The sequence below is a fragment of the Etheostoma spectabile genome, chromosome 2, assembly GCF_008692095.1.
Source record: "Etheostoma spectabile isolate EspeVRDwgs_2016 chromosome 2, UIUC_Espe_1.0, whole genome shotgun sequence".
Classification (NCBI taxonomy): Eukaryota; Metazoa; Chordata; class Actinopteri; order Perciformes; family Percidae; genus Etheostoma; species Etheostoma spectabile.
In genome coordinates, this window is record NC_045734.1 from 5,442,064 (window position 1) to 5,449,210 (window position 7,147).

Here is a 7,147-nt window from a genome sequence, read left to right on the forward strand (position 1 = left end):
CAGGGCTCGGTTTACACCTATCACCATTTCTAGCCACTGGGGGGCCATAGGCAGGGTGGAGGAACGCATGTTCACGTTGAAAAACCTCATAAAGTGACATTTTCATGCCATGGGACCTTTAAACTCCTTCCTCTTTCCTTACTTTTTCCCCCTTCTCTTCCAAACTAGTACTCATTCTCTCCTCGCCATTGTCCAAAAGTCATACAGCATCATTTCCCTCTCTCCTCCCCTCCCAGTCTCCCACCTGTGTCTTTCTCCTCCCAGTCATTTGTTCGTTCCACTCCATCTGCAGCGAGCAGGATTCAGGAGGCAGACTCACTCAGCCTTAATGGATAAGCTGCCCCATTCCCCTCACTATTAGAATCAATAGCACTCACTTGAGGCCACACAGCAGGAGCAGTGCGCAGCAGCACCGCCTTAGATGGGGTTAAACCCTTTAAGTGTGTCAGTGTGTTGAGGAGTGGTCAGCCAAGCGTGTGGCCTATGGGTTTTGTGTACATGTATGTGCTCTCATGTGTGAGCATTTATCAATCCGTCTGAAATGGAGCGGTTGTAGTGTATACTTCATGCAATTATATTACAAAATGTTTGTGTACATACCCAAAGAGATACAGCGCCTGGAGAATAGCGTTTTATTCCAAGACTAAATTGCTCTTGCTTGTCTTGTTGTGTGCAGCCGCCTTGTTTTTGTCAGGTTATTTCTGTGCTTCTCCCGTCTATCTGTGTTCTACAGTCTCTGCTGCTCTATTTTGTCTCTTGCCATCATCTTACATGGATGCACTCATTCACCCACCCACCCAATGCGAGGTTTGACTCACTTGTGCTCTCTTTCTCGCACGCTTACTCACAGGGTGTTGTCAAGGTGGGGTTTTGCTTGCTACAGTAATAGCTTTGGGAGGGCCGGACTGTACACGAGTGTGATAAATAGAGCGGGGCCAGGACAGCTGTAGCTACCAGGGTGATGAAATATGTCCACTTCATCACTTCCTGGAAAAGGAGAAAGGAGATGAAGCGGATTGGGGGTCGGAAACAGCAGAGTGAGAGGCTGTTTTTATTCCTTGCCTGTTTGTTTTCTTTTGACAGGATCAAACTGTGACATCCTATTTCTTATATACTGTCTCCATAAAATCTCATCAAATGAGTCATGCTCGACAATAGCCAAGACCTGTCCTCCTCCCGTGTAAGATTGAATTTTCTGACTATGATCTAATTAGAAAAAAAGGGCCTCGTGCCTCACAGTGTAGCACAGGAATCAATCCCATAAATCAAAGCTCAGAAAGCACACCGACCCTGAGCACATCCCACCATCAGCCACTGTTTCCTCTCCCCCTCTGCTGCGTTTGAGGGACACCGACCCCTGTCTGCGGAGCAAAGTACTGCCGCTCAGTGGGAAGCCAGACTCCAATCTGATGTCACTCTTGTGCAATCAGTTGCTTCTGTTGAAGCCGAGCGTCCTTGATGTTTAATGCATTTTGAATGGACCTTTAGCTTGATCTCTGTTTTTTTTTGTCTGCTTTTAAAAATGTCCTGCAGCAGAAATAAAGTAGTCTCTCCAAACTTACCTCAATTATAACTTATCTCCTGCTAGTTAAAAAATAAGTTTGGAGACACCACCTTACTTAATCAGTAAATCTCTTTTTGGTGTTGTGGTTTGTAGACGGTCCCTAAACTCTCGTCTTACTCCCGTCTCAACGCCGACTGCTCGTATAGACCAATATTATTTCTCCAGGTTGGAGGACGGCTGTTTGTAGCTCATTGTTACCTTACTACGGTAGGAAAGATACGTCGTTTTATGAGTAAAACACCTATTTGTACTACCGTAGAAGTTTGGTACCATTCTGGGTATTATTAGTGGGATAATTTACGAGATACACATTTGGTTTCATTAGCGCCTGTATCAAAGTAAATAGCATTATAAATAGATCTGAATAACAGTGCATGGCATGGAGTGATCTTATTTTACAGAACACTTGTGTATCAGATTGCTGCGTCATTCATCCGGAAAACCGAGGGAGGGGGGGTTGAAGCTAACCTTGGGACAATAAGCTCCACGTCCCTGTATTCAGCCGGTGCCGAACACATGAACAGAACTCAGAAACTTAGCTTGGCTGGCGAGGAGCTGTGGCATTTATTTCTCTGCACCAAACATTCACTGTATTTTTCCTGGTTCACTGCTAGCCTTATTTGTCCTGCACACCTGTCTGTCCTGACACAACCTGTCACATCTCACACACAATGAGTCTGCACTCCTCTGCTATACGTTTTGTCCTGAATTGTGTTGCCAATTTGTGCTTTGAATGTATTGTTTAAAGACAAAAGATTGAAGATGGTCTATTACCGATATGTTGCCTACTACTAAACTTTATTTTTTTGCAAGTTAGACAGTGTTTAGGAGTTTTCTTCCCAACTTTTAACCTGCTTGTCCCCCTCTGACGTCTTTAAAGAATCACACTCATACCATGTTGGGAAGCACTGCTCTATGTATTGCAATGCTAGAGCTGTAACAATTCCAAATTTTACTTTCCAGTACTTTTTAATTGTCTGAAATAATTGTGAGTAACAATATTATTGCCTCCCTTCATTCAAATCTTAAAATATTTATTTATGTATTACTTTGTAACCAAATTCAAGTTTAAAATTAATTCCGGGATACATCTTTTGATTATATCACTGTCATGTGACGCAGATGATGTAATAACACAAATACACAGCTTATGAATGAAACCATGCCTCTTTATCGTAAAACTTTGTGTTTTTTATTTCTTCTTAAATGAACATAAAAACGGACAATTACCATCCCCAGTCATTCCCCTTAGCTAATGTTAGCAGTTAATTGCTTTTAAACAAAGAATTGGCGATTAGGTAAAAAAAAATGCTATTATGCAATTATGTAATAATTGTTACAGGCCTATGAAATACATTTGCATCAAATGACGGACAACAATGTAAGAACCACAGCCTTCGATCAAGCCACAGTATCTCTTATTCCACTCTTGACTCTCCACATGGTGGTGTGCTTCCCAGTGCAAATGGAGTTTATCTGCACCTTCAGCTGCTGTGTCCAGTTCAGCCACTGGTCTAATCCGTTGTCCACTCACAATCCTCTCCAGTGCTTCCCTTCCCTTCCTTTATAAATGTATCCACTGTCTGACCAGCTTCTCAAGCATTTCTCTGGGTCTTTTTTCTGTTGTTCTTTCTGCATATGTGTTCATCCCCCCCCACACACACACACACACACACACTCTTCCTGTGTAAGATCTATTTCCACTGGATGGAATTTCTCTCCAAAGCTAGACTCCCCTTTTTCCCTTTTTTTTGTGAGACATGATTTTTTTCTTCTTCTCTTACTTAGCGTTTTATTGCCCAGCATCTTGCATTTTTATCGAGTCAATTTACATGGGACGAAGGCTGTGATTTGTTTAATCTGTCTGGGCCGTGGTATAGCAATCATATAACTATCAGCCTAAATGGCATTTTCTGTCCTCTGCAGACCATAACGGTGACAAATTCCTCAATTAATATGCGCATACCGCATTTCAGCCATGATGAAAGTATCGGCCACTGCCCCCATAGGCTCCCGTAGTGAGAGATACGGCTGGTGTTATCATTCATCATGCCTCCTCACAACCCACCCCATGAATAACAATAGGGATCGACCTTGGCTTGTGCCTCCAAGCGAGAGATGCTGCAAGATTATCAGATTATTACTGGGATAAGTCATGAACTCATGTGATTGGTCAGGTTTTGGGCTCTTGACAAGGGATTGCCTAAGTCGCAGGGTTGTCCCTGGTGACAGGATGAAGACAGATTTGGTGTTTTGGGTCTAATTAGGAATAAGTTGGTGATAATGTGTTGGTGTTCCTGAGTGAGGGAGGAGTATTGGGGCGTAAGTGTGGCCAGCTCTGTCACTGATATTGACAGGAAAATTGTATTTAAAAAGAAGAAACATATTTCTTCCTCTTACTTATTTTAAGTTGAGTTTATGACCACTAAAACAGGCACAGAAACGTGTTTGTTGTTTTGTTCCGTCCTCCGCCACGTGCCATACCACACCGGGAGCGCCTCAGAAGTGGAGCTTCTTGCTGCCCAACTGTCAGTAAAATGCTCTCTACAAGTACTTTACAGAACAATCACATGTTTATTAAGCTAGTATATACCTTTTCAACATAAGCACCCATCCAATTAAATTCCATGCCTTCTCTTTTCTGGCGTTGTCCTTTATAAAAAAGATTTATTGTGTGTGCCACTGTTGCATTACACTGTATATGTTGTTTGTACTCCACACCATGCCCATTTGGACTTTATTTATCCTAAATAAGAATATAAGTACAATAAGGATAGGATAGTTAGGATAAGGTCAGGATATGGTTGTAGTGGAGAGAGGTAAGATAAATGGATTGAATGTGGTAAGTGAAGCTCAAATTATACTAAAGCATCCGCTTAGCCCCAAGAGTCCATGATATGTATATTTCATTACCTGCCCATGTGTCTGTGCAGATTGACCACACCAGTGGTGGAATGTAACTAAGTACATTTACACAAGTACTTACACAAGTTCTTTTCTTTTCATGCCACTTTATAATTCTACTCCTATTTTGTACTTTTTACATCACTACAATAATCTGGTAGCTTTCGTTACTAGTTATTTTACAAATTAAAGCTTTACTGCGTAACTTTTAAATATTAATGATCGTCCGTTACATTCAAGCCATGTCGTTTCCAGTTTCTAAAATGTGAGGATTATTCTGCATTTAGAACTTGTACCTTCAATACATTAAAGGGGAACTATACAGTATTCGAGTTAAATGGTGGTTGTCTCGCAAATATTCAGTAGTAGCGTGTTACACTACTTTTTACCCGAAAAGTAGTTGCGCTACTGGGACGCGCTACACGCAACACTGGTAGTGATGGAGTTTTTTGCAGATTCTTTTTTGGGCATTTTGGGCCTTTATTTGTATAGGACAGCTGAATACATGAAGGAGGAGAGAGAGGGGGAATGACATGCAGCAAAGGGCCGCAGGTCGGAACTGAACCCGGGGCTGCTGCGTCAAGGAGCACACCTCCATATATGGGTGCCTGCTCTCCCTGGTGCGCTACCCAGGCGCCCGTAAAAGATCAGACTTCTTCTTCCACCACTGGTCCACACACAGACCAAAATGTATGACCGCACATGTCCGACTGTAGCCCTGGATAGTACACAGCCACAGCACACCCAGTGTAGTAATTAAACTGTGCACTTTCCTGCCAAGTATATCAGGGCCTTGGCACTCCCCACATAGGAAGGAAACTTATGTGTGGTTATTTGCCTAAAACATCCTCAGCACTTATTTTGTATATCTGCAGCCTGCATGTGTCTCCGAGCGTCTGCACGCCGTGTACAGGAGAGTTTAGACGTCAATTGATTACTTTAACTCCATCTGGAGTGTGAATGCCCGCAGTGAGCTTTAGCCTTGTCGTGGCCATGAGGGCTAAAATACAAGGGATGGCTGAGGGTAATTTGGGGCTCTAGAGGGGCTTAGAGGAGGTGGGAGGGTTGGGTCTGAGGTCCGGATTTGGCAACGCTGAGGGATGAACTGGGGTGTGGAGTTCAATTAGAGGCGGTGGAGAGAGAGAGAGAGGCCAAAACGATAATCTCGGGAAGTCTTTATTTACTGGTTTTGTAGGCTATCTTAGCAGGGAGCCATTGAGCGTCATTAACTTGCAGCCATTATGCTAATACTTGTAAACACATTGATTAGCTCTTTATCTGCCAACCCACTCATATGGTTAATGAGCAAAGCCATTGCCTTCACAGACCAGTTTTACAATTATTTTTCTTTTTAAGCTACTAAAAGTTTATATAAGATAGTAATCGGAGTTTATAGTTTAATCTAATCGCAATAAAACCTTTAGACTTGCAAAGAAGTGCAACACAAGGCCCGGGGGGTGGGGGTGTGGGTGTAGGGGGGGTGTGGGGGATTCTTCTATTCAGAGCTCAGTATTTTCTTTAATAGGCTAGACACGGCTAACGACCTCATTTCATCACCCTTAAGGCCTTTTCACAAGGGAAGTGATTGTCGCGCCTCGTAATTCATTTTCAATGAGCGGCGAGCGGGCGGGTTGAACAGTTATCAGGACATAGACAGCGGGGCTTCTGCTTGTCAGAGCATCGGCCCAAGACTGGATTTATCGGGCAACGCCCGCAATTATGGCTATGCTAATTTAGCTAACTTTAGCTATTAACAATAACAGTCTGTTGTTAGGAAAGACTAGGCTTGCCACTATTTGTTATAAATCAGCCTGTGATTAGGGATGTTATGAAACCACAGTCAGCTAATCTCATCCAGTTCTATGGCATGGATACAGTAGTGTAGCAGTGCACGAAAATGTCACGATTCGATTCGATATTATCGATTTTCGATTCAAAAACGATTCTGAATTTTAAAAAAACAAGAACGATTCAGAGTATGAACATGTAGTTACTTTTCCCATGTGACAGTATAAACGCCATCACAAAACGGGAAGAACGATTTTGAGAATTCTATCAATCGATTTTGAATCGGTAGAGCTTGAATCGATTCATAAATGTGAATCGATTTTTTTTGCACACCCCTACTCTAGTACACAGAATCTCCATGGTTACCTCACATTGATCGCCTGGCGTTTAATCTCTGAGCTTTTTACCTTCACATGAGGAGCGTAGTAGACCCGGATCCACGCGAGAATGCAGGAGAAGTGTTGCTTCTCCTCCATGTGAAAAGGTTGGGCATCGTTTTGATTTTAACAATTCTAATTCCAATTCCGATTCTTCCTTTTGATTCAGAGTCGTTGAGGGGTGGAGTTGAAACGGGTCACATGCTTATTTTACAGATAATAAGAACATTTGTTTTTGATCCAATAGTAATTTACAATTTTACCAGACTTTTTCAACGTAAAAGAAAGCCACGCTTTAGAGAGCAGTACCTAAAACTAAAACGCTGGCATCGGGAAGTACTGGAGTTTATACCAATACCACATAATAAAGTCCTAAAGAAATCTATGTTAAAGTAGTTTATTTATGTTCTTTCCCCGTTGTAACCGACTGTCAAACGGCATAATAAAAGAAAGTTATGTGGCATTCATTGTTTGTGTTTGTTCATGTTTTACAAAGAGTTTAACCTGAGCCAGA

General features: G+C 42.3%; 1 protein-coding gene and 1 long non-coding RNA gene across 5 annotated transcripts in view; one reads left to right on the plus strand and one right to left on the minus strand.

The window, feature by feature from the left end:
* The window catches only part of sh3pxd2aa (SH3 and PX domains 2Aa), a 167,093-nt gene that overhangs the window by 96,307 nt on the left and 63,639 nt on the right, over positions 1-7,147 (plus strand). The gene's annotated exons all lie outside the window — the stretch shown is intronic.
* Positions 1-7,147, minus strand: part of LOC116696690 (uncharacterized) — a 12,953-nt gene that overhangs the window by 656 nt on the left and 5,150 nt on the right. The gene's annotated exons all lie outside the window — the stretch shown is intronic.